The sequence below is a fragment of the Schistocerca serialis genome, chromosome 2 (genome assembly GCF_023864345.2).
Source record: "Schistocerca serialis cubense isolate TAMUIC-IGC-003099 chromosome 2, iqSchSeri2.2, whole genome shotgun sequence".
NCBI classification, from domain to species: domain Eukaryota; kingdom Metazoa; phylum Arthropoda; class Insecta; order Orthoptera; family Acrididae; genus Schistocerca; species Schistocerca serialis.
In genome coordinates this window covers 187,629,385-187,646,435 of record NC_064639.1, presented here as the reverse complement: position 1 = coordinate 187,646,435, position 17,051 = coordinate 187,629,385, and the positions used below count along the sequence as shown (strand labels likewise).

Genomic DNA, 17,051 nt, shown 5'->3' with positions numbered 1-17,051 from the left:
TGATAAAAATAAGTATTGTTTTTTTTTAACTTTTGTAGTGCCTTAAAGAGGATGTGGTACTGTTAATGTGTTACTTATGTATTTTGTGAAAGGAGAGTGTTTTTATTTTGTTTAAATAAACAATTTCTTGTCTTCTACGAGGCTCAAATTTTGTGTTCACCATATCACCCTGGCTTTCCCTACATAGAGCTGTCAGGCAACTAGAACAAACGGGCACAACAGATCCACGCCCCTGTCATAGATACGGAGTTCCAAAGACGTTAACTCAGGTGGTGCAAAACGAATCTTTTAGAACAACAGTGTCAGAGGTAGGCTTCCAAACCCTTCTCTTGCTCCTTCATGTCCCCACCGAAGTGTAACAAATAAAACGCTACCGAAGCCTCAACTTATAGGTAAACAAGATGTGAAGGTCGTCAGAAGGCGATTGAACTTCGATAACACACGGAAAAAAACAATAGTTTACTGCGTGGTTGGACTCCAGGCAGCGAATACACATAACAAAAATGGTTCAAATGGCTCTGAGCACTATGGGACTGAACTGCTGTGGTCATCAGTCCCCTGGAACCTAGAACTACTTAAACCTAACTAACCTAAGGACATCACACACATCCATGCCCGAGGCAGGATTCGAAACTGCGACCGTAGTGGTCGCGCGGTTCCAGACTGTAGCGCCTAGAACCGCTCGGCGACTCAGGCCGGCGAATACACATAACACCTCGATTCACGGCACCTGGTTCGGTCGCCGAAATATTGAGCACAAAATGGAAACAGGAACGCAGCTGAACAACCAAAAGTACACCATTAACTAAACTCCATTATCATGTTTAGAGGCCACGCGATGTTGACGTGAACAGCCATAAGGGGAATCGGATAGAGCTCCTCGCATGGCACTTGACCGCTCAGCTGCTGGCGTGTGAAGAGACGAGGAGGAAGTGTCATTGTGAGACTGAGCAGTATAAGATCGCAAGTATCTCCACAGAAAGAACTACAAAGTGACTATATTTTTTATTTATTCTCGTATAAGAAACATCCATATTATACATAGTCATGACTGTATTAGTTTTGCCCAAAACTTGGCCATTGGAAAAAGTGCATTTTCTGTTCCTTGATCAAATTCATCTTCTATGAAGGAGGCTGGATACAATCGACACTGAAGCATATGATGAACAGTCCGGTCTTCTCTGTAGTCTCACGGAATATATGTTGATCAGAGTAACCTTTGATCTGCAAACTGCAGATCTCAGTCTATTCAGGGCCTGCAAGTCGTCCATTTCTCATCATGGCTAAAAACTCTTTTCCAGCCAGAGGGAAGACAGGTCGTAGGCCTAGTTCAACCTAGCTTTTTTGGCAGTGGTTCTAAGTGCCGTCGATGTTCTAAGAATCTCCACCTTGACATCAGTCGTAGCCACAATATTTCTTTCCCCTTTTTTTCAGAAAATAAGTTCTTAACTGGATTTATATCATATCTAGTTGATCTTCGTTATATATATGCTGGCCATCAAGAGTTTAGATTTGCTACCGTTCATTTTAAACTCCTGTTATTTTAACATTGTTGTGAACCTCAGTATGTTTTTCTGGCAGCCATTATATCAACACAGTAGACTATAGCAAGATAGGAATACCTACAAAGCTTTTATGGACTGAGTAAGGGGATTTAATGTTGTTGACTGGAAAAGTTCTTGAAAGCTAAACCAAGGAACTAGAATAGCTGAAGGTTTGCTTACAATGACTCCTCGTTAAATGCAGAATCTTATAGTTTTAACAGTCAAAACAGATAGTACAGAAATTCGTTTCTACAGTGCTAAATAAAAGAACGACACACCGACAGAATATCCTGCTTGAACTTTCACTGTAGGAAATAAGTAACGCTATTCTAGATTCACTGTGAAATTTCTTAGCGAAATGGATGACGTATTTTGTGAGTAACATTGTGTTTTATTGTACAGCGTCGTACAAAGTAATCTTGGTACTGGAGACAAACGAGAATCATGTCTTTACAAATGAAATAGAAATCCCTTTACCGTAGAAATGACGCACTGTAACACATGAGACTGCTATATAATTTATTTTTAATTGTACGATAGATTTAAGTCAGAGCCCATTACCCAGTACATTATGGATAACGGACAATGTTGTACAACAGGTACTAGAAAATAGTCGCTGATCGAAACTGGTCGTACACTTAAAAGAAAATTATACGGCAGCTCCATTCGTTACAATATCTCATTCTTAGGAATTATCAAAATTGTGAAACACAATCAAAAATGGTTCAAATGGCTCTGAGCACTATGGGACTTAACATCTGAGGTCATCAGTCCCCTAGAACTTAGAGCTACTTAAACCTAACTAACCGAAGGACATCACACACATCCATACCCGAGGCAGGATTCGAACCTGCGACCGTAGCAGTCGCGCGGTTCTACACTGAAGGGCCTAGAACCGCTCGGTCACAGCGCCCGGCCGAAACACAATCGACAAAAACTATTTTTATCTGTTTTATACATTAGTAACTATGTGAGCAAGTATATTACAAATTTTAGTATGGAATTTATGAACCTAACCTAACCTAACCTAACCGCATGTAACAGAAAGAAAAGTAATTACTTTTGTCTCATCCATGTTTCGCTCCTACGTGTTTTTGAAATTCCTAACATCATGAGTTACGCGAGTATTTTGAGAAAGTGTGTCACATGCTCTATACAGTGCACAAACCAAGCTAGACTTTTTAAGAATAGGTGCGCCATCTTCCGCTGTCCGTTCACGTTTAACATTTCTGTCCATATGTGATGCTCTGCAGATTTATTCAAATGACTTGCTAAAAAATGCCACAGTTACTCGCAGTAGCGTAAGGTGATGTAATTTCTTCAGGTTTCAACCTGCTTCTCGTCTAAGAAAGCACTAGATGTCAAACTGTCAATATACATCAGTTGCAGGAGCTTATGAGTATACTTCTTCGTCATCCTCATTTAGTAAACAGGTGCTGAAAACATCGCCTTGTCTTTCTCGAGAAATCGCAGCTGATTCATTGATTCCGAGAATGCTGTTTCTTTTAATTTTTTCTGTGAATTTTTGTTTTATTTTCAGCCTTCAGCACGCGGTACTCATCAATCATATGTTGATTTAATTTCTCTCGGTACCTATTTCTTATCTCATTAGTAGCAGGTGAAACCTTTCACCATCCCTATTTTTACAATTCGCATAATTTTCCAAACATCTACGGACCCTAAAATATGAACGATATCCGTTCATGATACAGACAGATTACATGGCGAAATAAAATTAATCAGTTTTTATTTTATTCCAGTCAGCCAGCAGAAACATCTGCACTTTTTCTCTTACTGACTTCTCGCTACGCGAATGCCTTTGTCAGTCAGCTTTTATTTTTGAGACCCAATCGAAATTCAGAATTACGAGGGTCACTCCAAAAGAAATGCACACTATTTTTGTAAAAATACAGTTTTCATTCTGCATGTGTGAAAGTTTTACAGTGTGTAGATACATCCTTCCCACTTGTTTTCAAACTTAGTTCAACCCGTTCCCGTCAGTGGCGCCGTCACAGCATGTCTTCAAGATGGCTGCTACACTTGACGTTCGTCAGAAGCAACGTGCTGTCATAGAATTCTTGTGCTGTGAAAACGAGCCTGTGGGAGACATCCACAAAAGTGTATGGAGATGCTGCTGTCGATCGCAGTACAGTTAGTCGGTGGGAAAGCAGGTTACGTGATGAAAGCGGGCACGGCAATATTGAGGATTGTCCTCGCAGTGGCAGGCCTCGTACTGCACATACTTCAGACAATGTGCAGAGAGTTAACGAGTTGGTGACTGCTGATAGACGCATCACAGTGCCCGGATTGTCACGCTACGTTGGGATAGGGGAAGGAAGTGTTTGCAGAATACTGAAAGTGTTGGCGTTCAAAAGGGTTTGTGTCAGGTGGGTTCTCAGGATGTTGACAGTGGCTCACAAAGAAACAAGAAAAACAGTATGCAGCGAATCTTTTGGAACAGTACGAGAATGGTAGAGATGAATTTCATGGAAGAATTGGGACAGGTGATGAAACATGGCTCCATCATTTTTCACCAGAGACGAAGAGGCAATCAATGGAGTAGCATCATGCAAATTCACCCAAGAAAAAAAATTCAAAACCACACTTTCTGCTGGAAAAGATATGGCTGTGGTTTTTTTTTTTTTCGATTCCGAAGGACTCTTGCTTGTGGACATCATGTCAAGTGGAACCTCTATGAATTCTGATGCATATGTGACGACACTGAAGAAACTTCAAGCTTGACTGAGTCGTGTTCGACCACATCGGCAAAAGCAGGATGTTTTGCTGTTGCACGACAATGGACGGCCACATGTCAGTCAAAAAACCATGGAAGCGATCACAAAACTCGGATGGACAACACTGAAACACCTGCCCTACAGTCCTGACTTGGCTCCATGTGACTATCATCTCTTTGGGAAACTGAAAGACTCTCTTCATGGAACAAGGTTTCAAGATGATGACTCCCTTGTGCACGCTGCTAAACAGTGGCTCCAACAGGTTGGTACAGAATTTTACCGTGCGGGTATACAGGCGCTGGTTCCAAGATGGCGTAAGCCAGTTGAGAGGGATGGAAATTATGCGGAGAAATGAAAATATTGTTCCTAAAGGACGTATCTACACACTGTAAAACTTTCAAACATGTAGAATAAAAGATGGATTTTTAAAAAATAGTGTGCATTTCTTTTGGAGTGACCCTCGTATTTCACCCATTCGTACTGAAACGTAGTGATGGCTGCAACATTCTCCTGTGTCTAATAGTATCCAGTTAGAGAACTCTTAGCCTCAACGTAGATCACTGAGTGAGACAATGTGGCATGTAAGTTGAAGAGCGAGTCAGATCTCCGTCCATTTACCTTATTTCGATTCCCCACTGTTTTCCTAGATCACGTAAGATGATGACGATAGTGTTCCTCTAAAGTGGCCTTAGCCAATTTTCTTCCCCAAACTTGTTCAATGCAAGCTTCTGCTCTGCTTTTAGTGACTTCAAACACAACGGGACATTAAAATCCTAATGTTCCTCTCAACTTTCATTTTAGGATGTGTGTTTATTTCAGTTTGACAAATTGCAACAAGCTTCCATGTTTTCTTAAGTTTCGTCAGTTTCTTCGAGCGTGGGTACACAGTTTGCCAGCTTGGCTTCCGACAACTAATTATAGTTGAATTTCCAAATTACCATGTCCCATCCACTCCAAGTAGACGAGGTGATATTCCAAAAGGCAGACCAAGGGGAAAATGGTACATGCATTGCACTGAAGAAAACTTCTGCCTCCAAGAAGACAAATAATCAGTCATTGCAGTGCTGATAAACCGAACTCATGCATGTGTTACGCATCGTTTCTGACTCTTTGGCCAGCTTAGTAGACCAAGATAAGCGAAACGTACCTGACAATGTGATCTGTCGCCGATCGCTGGGCACTGACTAATGAAACACTCATCATAGCCGTGGGCGGCTCGCCTTCATATTCCAATATGGCTACTGAAGCGTTATGCTGGACATATAACACATTGACCCTATGGAGCCATGATCGCAGATGAAGACTGCTATAAATTGCAGATGTCACTGACAACAAGCCAGCGGTCAGTCATATGGCTCCTTCCCCAGCCGTCCCATACCATGTTCCAACAAAGCGACGAACATCCACATTACATGTGGGGCATGATTTCTTAGCAGAATACAGGGTGTACATGATAACTTATAACGTACCATGGTGGTTTAGGGGAAGTCTAGACGAACAATTCTATATACAGGATGTTCAAACAAAAGTGTCGCATACTTTGACAGGTGGCAGTACTCACCGAAACAAGAAAAATAAGATGATAATTAAATGGACACCCTAGGTGCTAACAGGTGTTGATATACTTCATTTGGGACGCGTTGAAAATGTGTGCCCCGACCGGGGCTCGAACAAGGCGCACTATGAATGTAGTGGTGTGGACATGTTGGGAATGTGGGTCTCATGGGGAGCGTGCAAGGGATAAGTCCCTGCAGGCACGCTATCCTCTGTGCCCTCGGTGGCTCAGATGGATAGAGCGTCTGCCATGTAAGCAGGAGATCCCGAGTTCGAGTCCCAGTCAGGGCACACATTTTCAACATGTGCCCAATGAAGTATATCAACGTCTGTTGGCAGCTAGGGTGTCCACTTAATTATCATTTCATTTCTAGCAAAGCTGCGTGGTCATGAACGGTAGCTGTTCTTTCGGGAACAGATACTACCGTCATATACAGCATAAGAAAAATAAGTCCAGCACACAAGGGTCCCCGAGAATGCATACTTTCTAAGTCCAATGACCATGGGTCTGGAAATGCATACTTTCTGCGATAAACACGTGTTTAAAGGAGATGTTCAACATGTCGTCCATTCATGACAATGCACCCCTCTACCTTCCGCCATAAGGAATGGCACACCCTTTGAAGTGTACCTGGTTGTTGTATCTGCTGACATGCACTGAATGTCCATCCCTGTAGTGTCCACACATCATTGATTGGCACGGCGCAGGCCAATTCCTTCAAGTGTCCCCATGACCAAAAGTGTCCCCCTGAGGTCTGGGAAAAAAGCAGTCCGAGGTGTGCCCCTCCCTCCTCATACCCCCACCCTCACGCTATCGTGCATGAACCACATTTGCATTCGTTGCTGCAATGCAAGGTGGGCAATCCATTAATGAGAAAGTCCAGATAATTCGCCCCAGTTAACTTATGTGGCAGGACGTATGGCCCTACTAATCTATCGCCAAGTATGCCTGCCCATACGTTGATGGAGAGTTGGTCTTGCTGACCTCTTTCCTGAATTGCTTGGGGATTTACGCTAACTTGTATGCTGGTTATGGAAATCCACAGCACCATCTCTTGTGAACCCTGCCTCATCGGTACGCGAAGTCTTGGATGTGAACAGTGGATTCGCGGCATTCTTCTGCAACAGCCATTGACAGAAGCGCCATCTGCCATGATGATCCTGTGGCTTTAGGGCCTGAACGCCCTGTGGATGATATGGGAACAGCAATTGTTCATGAAGTACCCCCCCCCCTCCTCCCAAGATTAGAGAGTGAGATACGCCTTCTGATGCTGCTAATCGTCGCACGGTGGTACGAGAGGCTTCTTCACCGCACGTAGCATATGCACCTCCATGTCAGGTGGGTGGTCTGCGTGGGGCCTTCCACTGTCAGTCTTCCGAGGTGCAAGGGTAACTGTGTCCCTCAGACGCTAGAAAAGTATGACGAACAGCTTATCAGAGGGCATTTGTGCTGTGGATATTTTTCAGCGTAAAGGACACGGGCCCGCCGGCTACGTCCATCTGCTAAACCATCAGCCACTTCTCTTGTCCATTGCTAACAAGTGGTGGTAGAGAGAAAATGCAAATGTACTACACCATTTGTACGTATAACAGCGTAATAACAGTAAATACATAAGTGAATTCGCGTTTGGAAGAAAGTAAAACACCATGATACGTACCCAGAGTTGACAGTGCTGCATAATAAGGTACACAAATACAACGAAAACTGACGCAGCCTACGACACGACTCGAATCACAAAACTGACTGCCGACCACGTAATGGTAGGCAGAGTACTGTGAGTAAGACATTATAAATCCTGCCGACAGATCTGATGGAGCACCAACGCAACGTCTGTGCTAATATCCGCAACCGAGCGTCGTACAGCCCTTCCTGTAAACACGTGTTTTTCTCGGGAAGTGCGCGAATCCGGACCCATGTTTATTGGACTTATTTTTCTTGTTTGGATGAGTACTACTACCTCTTAAAGTATTCTACACTTTTTTTAACACCTTGAAGGACACATAATCTATCGCGTCGAGAAACAAACTCAGATTGGCGTAAAAAAACCTTGTAAGCTGCAGCGCATGCGCGCTGCGCTATTTTTGTGTATTCTCGCCCTCTTATGCCACCAGCTCAGTCGGTCAGCTTTATAAAATTATTTCGTAAATTATGAAAAGAGCTAGTTTGCTTTTATTCGGCAGCATTAGTTTATTGTGTTAACCGGCTTTCGGCTTATGAGGCCATCATCAGACATTTACTGACTACTGTCGCCAAAGACGTTACAATGTTTGTAAACGACATTGGAAAAGAACTTACACATCTACACTGAAGCACAAACGCACAGTAAATGATATCTTTGACAGTGTGGTGGTAATGCAATGAAAAACTAAAAAGTTGAACAATAAACAAATATAAAGGGAGTAAACAGGAAAACTTTAACACAAAACTAAAAAAAAACCATGCCTGCATAACAGTTTATGTTAATACACAAAATCAATAAAATAAAATAAAATTAATACTTGACAAAGCTACTTCAGGAGGTACAAAACATGGAGAGTGGTATACAAACCAATTAAAAGAAAGAATTACCATTTGTAACTACAGAATACATGAAGAACTTAAGCAGTATCAATAAGATAAACAGAAATGAATAAATGTAGGAAAATCGAGGAATGCGAGGGATCATACAGTAAATACCAGCTTTGAGAGTGTGGTGGTACTGCATTTTAAAAGTAAAAAGTTGAGCAATATACAAATATAAAGGTAGCATACAGGAAAAACATTAACACTGTACTCAAAAACTATGCCTATATAATAGGTTGCATTAAATAAATGAGCCAAGTAAAATAAAAACAGTACCTGACGAGACAACTTCAAGAGGTATTAAACCTGGAAAATAAGTACCAATTAAAAGAAACACTTAACAATGGTAACTATATGGATCACATAGGCAAATTCAATACAATAAAAGAACTCAATGAATACAGGGAAATTGGGGAATATGTGGGAACATAAGTAATTTAAAATTTTCCCTGAGAGGAATGAAGGAAAAAGACATTTGTAAAAATTATGTAAAAGCTAATTACGTTTACTATTCGATTTAACTTAGCTCTCACTAGCATAGTAGTCTCATAGTAAGGAGGTCACAAAAACAAAATGATTTAATTTTTAATTTTGCGCTGTTAAAATTCACAAAATTATGAAGTAAAACTTACAGAAACGTCAATTTTACAATTTGTAAGTACTAAAACGAGGCACATTTTAGTGAGAAAATGTGTGAACTTCAAGCGATTAAGAGCGACTAGGACTTTGCCATATGAGGGCGAGAAGATATTCAAAATCTCGTGCGGCGCACATGCGCTGTAGCCTAGATTTATTTTAGAGGTCAATTAGAGGTTTTTTCTGGCTTGACAGATTGCAAGTGTCCCAAAAAAAAAAAAATTGTTCATCTCCAGTTCCGCTACGTGACCGCGGTACGTTGTAAACAGTTGTGGCGGTTACAAGCAGAGTGGTGTAACTGACAAAAACGGATATTTGGAGACATGTGCATCGTATGGTAGTGGAAGAATCGATCTATGTGGTTGCAAAGGGATGTAGCTATATGTAGTGATTTGAACTAATTTCTATAAGTTGTGTGAAGAACTACTGAACAAGAAATTAATTTACTCATAGTGAGCTTGAAGAGGCGATCTGTACTGATTACTTACGAGAAGAAGAACTTCTTCGCCGAGATCGCTATAAAAAGCTTTATTGAGTATAACCGGTTTCGTTAAAACTAAGTTACCATGTAATAAAATTACAAGAAGTGCTAAAAATAGTTAAACAAGTAATGTTACATTAACCCATAGAAGAACCAAATGACAATATACCTTCATAAAGGTTACTACAAACATCCTGTGCCAGTTACCTTTTTTTGACTGCAACGTTGAATAAGCGACAAACATAGTTACTAAAAAGAAAAATAATTTTTTAAAACTTACTATAAAAGCAGAAGTACTTGTAGTTTTGTAATAATATAACTCAAATATGGTAAATATGATGTGTAGGGTTTCTTTGCAATGTCCTGTCTTGAAGAAATCATCCAAAATATTTTATAAACATTTCAGGATTACTTATGTACACTCCTGGAAATGGAAAAAAGAACACATTGACACCGGTGTGTCAGACCCACCATACTTGCTCCGGAGACTGCGAGAGGGCTGTACAAGCAATGATCACACGCACGGCACAGCGGACACACCAGGAACCGCGGTGTTGGCCGTCGAATGGCGCTAGCTGCGCAGCATTTGTGCACCGCCGCCGTCAGTGTCAGCCAGTTTGCCGTGGCATGCGGAGCTCCATCGCAGTCTTTAACACTGGTAGCATGCCGCGACAGCGTGGACGTGAACCGTATGTGCAGTTGACGGACTTTGAGCGAGGGCGTGTAGTGGGCATGCGGGAGGCCGGGTGGACGTACCGCCGAATTGCTCAACACGTGGGGCGTGAGGTCTCCACAGTACATCGATGTTGTCGCCAGTGGTCGGCGGAAGGTGCACGTGCCCGTCGACCTGGGACCGGACCGCAGCGACGCACGGATGCACGCCAAGACCGTAGGATCCTACGCAGTGCCGTAGGGGACCGCACCGCCACTTCCCAGCAAATTAGGGACACTGTTGCTGCTGGGGTATCGGCGAGGACCATTCGCAACCGTCTCCATGAATCTGGGCTACGGTCCCGCACACCGTTAGGCCGTCTTCCGCTCACGCCCCAACATCGTGCAGCCCGCCTCCAGTGGTGTCGCGACAGGCGTGAATGGAGGGACGAATGGAGACGTGTCGTCTTCAGCGATGAGAGTCGCTTCTGCCTTGGTGCCAATGATGGTCGTATGCGTGTTTGGCGCCGTGCAGGTGAGCGCCACAATCAGGACTGCATACGACCGAGGCACACAGGGCCAACACCCGGCATCATGGTGTGGGGAGCGATCTCCTACTCTGGCCGTACACCACTGGTGATCGTCGAGGGGACACTGAATAGTGCACGGTACATCCAAACCGTCATCGAACCCATCGTTCTACCATTTCTAGACCGGTAAGGGAACTTGCTGTTCCAACAGGACAATGCACGTCCGCATGTATCCCGTGCCACCCAACGTGCTCTAGAAGGTGTAAGTAAACTACCCTGGCCAGAAAGATCTCCGGATCTGTCCCCCATTGAGCATGTTTGGGACTGGATGAAGCGTCGTCTCACGCGGTCTGCACGTCCAGCACGAACGCTGGTCCAACTGAGGCGCCAGGTGGAAATGGCATGGCAAGCCGTTCCACAGGACTACATCCAGCATCTCTACGATCGTCTCCATGGGAGAATAGCAGCCTGCATTGCTGCGAAAGGTGGATATACACCGTACTAGTGCCGACATTGTGCATGCTCTGTTGCCTGTGTCTATGTGCCTGTGGTTCTGTCAGTGTGATCATGTGAAGTATCTGACCCCAGGAATGTGTCAATAAAGTTTCCCCTTCCTGGGACAATGAATTCACGGTGTTCTTATTTCAGTTTCCAGGAGTGTATATTTGGAATCATGATTGGTTTTAATTACATATTTGACGTTTACTGATAGAATCTATATACGACAGCGACACACATTGTGATTGTGGTCAGTTCGTCTCACAGGCTGGCTGTTGTCAGTCTTGTGGTGACCTGGTAAGCATCACATGTTGTTACAGGAACGATGTTTTGTAATAACTTTTATGATGGTATGCTGTCATTTAGTTCTTCTATGGATTAATGTAGCATTATTTGTATAACAGTTTGTAGCACTTCTTGTAATTTTATTACGGATCTGAAGATTGTATCTTAGTTTTAACGAAACCGGTTATCTGCGATAAAGTTTTTATTGGGATTTCAGCGAAGAAGTTCTTTTTCTCCTAAGTGAATAACAAGTGTTTTGGTTTTGGATCCAAAGAGGTACACTCTCTTGCTCAAAATGTTTTGCAACGTGCTGTGATCAGGTGTTTCGGTGCGTTACAATTTGCCGGATTAGAAGCTGTTTTTGCAAAAAAAGCATTAAGAAGAACGGGATTATATTAATAAAAATGGAGAAGATGAACAAACATCATTAAGTTTTGCATTTACATCATTAGGCATGCCTCACTGAAGACCATTTACAAGTTCATGATTTCCAGCCGCTCCTTTACGAAATGTTTTACAAAACTACCCTCAATTATGACAAAAATTTTGACTTCATTAACTTAAAAACGATCAAACCCAGGATGCCCAAGCTCAGTGACAATGTGGTTGAATGTACTGTCACCACCTGCCATATCAGCAAAGAAATATCAGAATCAGCAGCAGTTATTTCAGTTTGTTCTTCTTGTTTACCATCCATTCTACATATATCTTAAGCACAAATCGAAAACATCTCTTTCCAAATGACATAGGAGATAATTAGTAAGTAGAAGACCAAACACACAACTGATAATGGCGTAGTGACTTCTGATGATACTATGTGGGACTTTCTGCAATAAACACATAGGCACTTTCTGTAATAAACACATTTGGGAGTATGTGTGTGTGTCTATGCTAAGAGTTTGCTTAAAAATTTATGTTTCTGTATGTAGCATTGTTGATTCATTTCCCTTATCCATTCCATTGTATGTATAATCAATAAAAGTTATGTGCATAGACTAATGTAATAAATGAAAATGATACAGAATATTGTATCACATTGTTGTGGTTCATTCAAACCCTGATATTAATGTGATCCAAACGTAAGTAAGGGGAAGCTTTGGAGGCAGATAGTTTAAGTCCTAACAAGGTTGTTCACACAAATTTCGGGCTTGCAGCCGGTCGTCGTTCAATACTTCGCACGATATTTCAACTGGGCACCTGCCAGTCATCTTCAGGTGAGTCGTCGCAGACTGTCGACAACGTTTTTTTTTTTTTTTTTTTTTTTTTTTTTAATGGACTTGTAGTCCGGGGTGATATGTTACAATACAGCATCACCGGTCTATTCCGGTCTAACTGTGTTGGTGAGGCGGTAAATTTCCACAGGGCAGTGACTGCGTCACTGCAATTCACTTTGGAGGTGTGGCGGTGGGACTTGTGGTCCCGTACCACCCTCTGACGGTGATAGTGCTACATGTATCAGGCAGAAGGATTTTGCCTAACATGGACAGGTGAACTTGATAGTTGAACCACACTGCCCGCCGGCAGCGCCCTCGCTGGTGGAATAGCGGAACTCAGTCGCACTCTGCGTTGCTGTTTGCCACGGCCGTCGACGCACTCTGTCGTGTTCGATTTGAGCAAATCGTGGAGATGATGGGATTCTATGCACTGTCCAGCTGGTAGCCGCTGTCACGGTTTAACAGATTTTGTGGAATCAGTTAAGGACAATCTGTTACTACGAATGGCCGGAATTTACAAGGTACCGTGCCAATGTGGTATGGCTTACATAGGTCAAACCACACGCACCGTGAAAGAACGCTGCACTGAACATCAACGTTACACCCGCCTTTTGCAGCCAAGCAAGTCCGCTATTGCTGAACATTGTATTTCTACTGGACATTTAATGGAGTATGAGAAAACAATGATTTTGTCCACAGCAAAGTCTTTCTGGGACTCCATTATTAAAGAATCCGTAGAAATACAACTGGCGGAAAATCTGTTACACCGTGACAGCGGCTACCAGCTGGACAGTGCATGGAATCCCATCACCTCCACGATTTGCTCAAATCTAACACGACAGAGTGCGTCGACGGCCGTGGCAAACAGCAACGCAGAGGGCGACTGAGTTCCGCTATTCCACCAGCGAGGGCGCTGCCGGCGGGCAGTGTGGTTCAACTATCAAGTTTTCGACGCATGCGCAGAATAGTTACAGTACGCTATGTATTGCGGAACTGAGGACGTTGTCGACAGTCTGCGACGGCTCACCTGAAGATGACTGGCAGGTGCCCAGTTGTTTGAACACTCAATCACCGGGAAAATTTTAAAATTCACATGCTAACAAGGTTATTGGTAAAAACGTAACTGAGCACAACATCCTGAATTTAATTCATTGATCTTTTATGTACAGATTCATTAATAACAACTGCATGTAATGGTTATTGAAGACAATGTAACAAACGAACATACCGTTTAAAATGTGATATAAACTTCGAAGCTATTTTTCTCAGAATCATGGTTTTGTCGCTTACTGCCCTTTGCTTTTAACCGCCTCAGTTGTGGTTTACAACCTGCAGACAGTATCTTCCGCTCCAACCCACGCTTTCGCCAGGCACGTAGAAAACAAATTCATTGACATCGGGCAAGTCTAGTTAGTTCCGTAAAAGTACAAAATCTCGGATCGAAGCAAATGACAAACCTTTGCGCTTGTTTCATTCGATGATGTGCCACGCAGACACAGGCTATCTCAAGAAGATTCATCCGGTTCAAAAAATGGCTCTGAGCACTATGGGACTCAACTGCTGAGGTCATCAGTCCCCTAGAACTTAGAACTAGTTAAACCTAACTAACCTAAGGACATCACAAACATCCATGCCCGAGGCAGGATTCGAACCTGCGACCGTAGCGGTCCTGCGGTTCCAGACTGCAGCGCCTTTAACCGCACGGCCACTTCGGCCGGCGATTCATCCGGTTTCTAAATCAATGATGATGGAAAATTGGAGGGAGTTTTGATTTTGCACATGGAAACTAAAATTTTATCGTAGCGCTAGTTGTAAGCTGCCATTTCAAGTGGTTGTGTAGGTGTGTATCTCCTCCCCTTCTGCCAACTTTGGATGAATTGAAGACTCGCATACCAGCAACAGTGAATACAATAATTCCGGGTACACTCACAAAAATAAGGGATGAGTTTGACTCTCGTCTGGATGTTTTTCGTGCTTCCGGTGGAGAACACTTTCAATATTTCTGGAAGCTAAATGAAAATTTTGATTCCAAACTCAGATGTAAAAAATATGCCAAGACTGTATGTGCATACGTGTAAAAAAAACCTTGTAAAACTGGTCTGTTCTTTTGAAAACAAAAACTTTGAAGTCCATTGCCCAAGTTACAATTCACCCGACGTTTCTATCTTAATTCATGAAGAATATACAGTCTTGTGAAATCAGATGAATCTTTTTGAGACACCCTGCGTTTCAGGTGATAGTAACTGTTTCGCTACAATGCTTTGTTTGCATTGCTTTGAAATGCCAGTCATTTATTTACATCAATATATTTGATTTTTGGTATCAGGTTCTTTCTCTGCTAATGAGCACATAGTGCTGCTTGTTCAACGGCAAATCTGTTAATCACTTCGTATCTTAAAATTCGTGTTACAGCATGTGTCCAATAAATGGCGGGAATGGGTTGTCCCGGACAAAGGGAAAGAGGGTTTTTAGGCGGTCGTATGGCCAGGAACGGTGTTGGCGTATGTCATGCATTCTAGAAGACTGGGACCCGTTGGCTCCGAGTCTATGCAATGTGTAGATTACTAGTGTGAGAATTGCTCGTGTCGAAAGTCAAGATATAACGAACAACGAAGCAACGTTGTTCGATCACATTTTTTACTGAAATGAACAAATTTCCTACAATGATTTCCGATAAGATAGGCAAGACTTAGAAGGACAAAGATATGTCCAGTGGTTTTGTGTGTCGTAGAGAATTCAGAGGTGACTGGGAATACGTTGTAGATCAAGACATCGCTGGGCATACGACATCGACCCGAACTGATGAAAATGTGGCTCAAGTCAGAGAAATTCTGAACTGTTATCGTCGGTTAAATATTTATTTGATAGCGTAAGAGCTGGAGTTAGTGGAATCCACAGTGTAGTTAATTGTCAATGATGATTAGTTTACGTGCAACATATGTGTGGAAATAGTACCAAAGGTTTTTTAAGGGACAAGCCGAAGGAACAACGTGTCACGAATTTTCGTGAACTACTGGAATGTTTGGAGATCAGTCCAAATCTTTTGGATGGCGCGACAAAACAGATGTTTCGTACAATCCTGAGACCAAAAGACAAGGTGCTGAGTGTTACATGAGCTCGAACATTTGGGGATTACTATCCGACGCCGCCGAAGGCAGATTGCTGATACCTGAATGCTCCATCATGATAATGCGTACAGTCACACGTCACCAACTGTGGAGGAGACACTCGTCAAACGCAACGTCGCTCGCTTCTTCAATCATCCTACTGCCCAGATGAAACGTGGGTCTTAGGGAAAGCAGGAAAAGGTGTGGACGGGGCCTAATCAGTTACCGTTGGTTGCACAGTTAACACATACGCTTTATGTAAGGAAATAATTTTTTTAAAGAATCATTTTAAAATAATGACAGTAACACAAGCTACACTGGCGGCTGAAGGCCTTATTAAGAAAGAATTCAAAATTATTTGTCGGCTGCAGGCCACAAGCAATAGGAATAATTTAAACAAAATATTATTTTCAAACAATTAACACAATCAGACCAAATAAAAAAAGGGGGAGTGATCCACAGACCGTGCTCCAAGGATCGACCTGAGAAAAGTCCCTACAGCTGCGTAAGCGGGGAGACAGGCAGCCAAGAGTTATGCTCACCTAACAGGATGGCAACTCAAACTAGGGACAATTTAAACGTCGATCATTGCTTCTACAAAATCCACCTAACGTTTGATAACCAGTACAACGATGGAATAATTCAAGCGAGGGCGGAATGACAGACAGCACTGCGTCTTCAGAATCCGGTATTTAAAACATCGAAAGGCAGAAGGAACCACTACAACCAAAGTAGACAAAAGAAACAGCAATCCACACCGCAATCAAGGAGGCTGTCGAACTACACGTCATGCCAGACAGCATCGGCGAGACGAGGAAAAGTACACTGCCGCAAAAATACGCTAACCCCAGGGCAGGTAACTGGGGCGTTGGCGGCCACTAGGCAGTAAAATCCCGCTGGTTGCACTTCACCAAATAATAACACAAAATTCAAAACTAATAACAGCCATTAGAAGATGGCTAATAGATTCCACCAACTCGACACGCTGCACTTGTTGCTGTTCGCCTCTCGGCGACCCTGCAAGCAGCAACGCACGAACAAATAGCGTGATCACAAAATAGTGGAGGTTTCACTTCTGGATTAATGTTCACTCAACTCAACGTGGTGGGTCCGGTGGACAACGAGGTTGTGGCCGTCGCAACTATAGCCCCTCGATCCGGCATTGGCTGCGTGCCGCCAGCGATCTCGGCATGTCCTCGCGCTGCCAGACCTCTCTGCTGCTCCGTCCCAACCATACTCCTGACACACTCCAC

General features: G+C 43.0%; 1 protein-coding gene across 1 annotated transcript in view; it reads right to left on the bottom strand.

The window, feature by feature from the left end:
• Window positions 1-17,051, bottom strand: part of LOC126455835 (IQ and ubiquitin-like domain-containing protein) — an 84,851-nt gene that overhangs the window by 27,245 nt on the left and 40,555 nt on the right. The gene's annotated exons all lie outside the window — the stretch shown is intronic.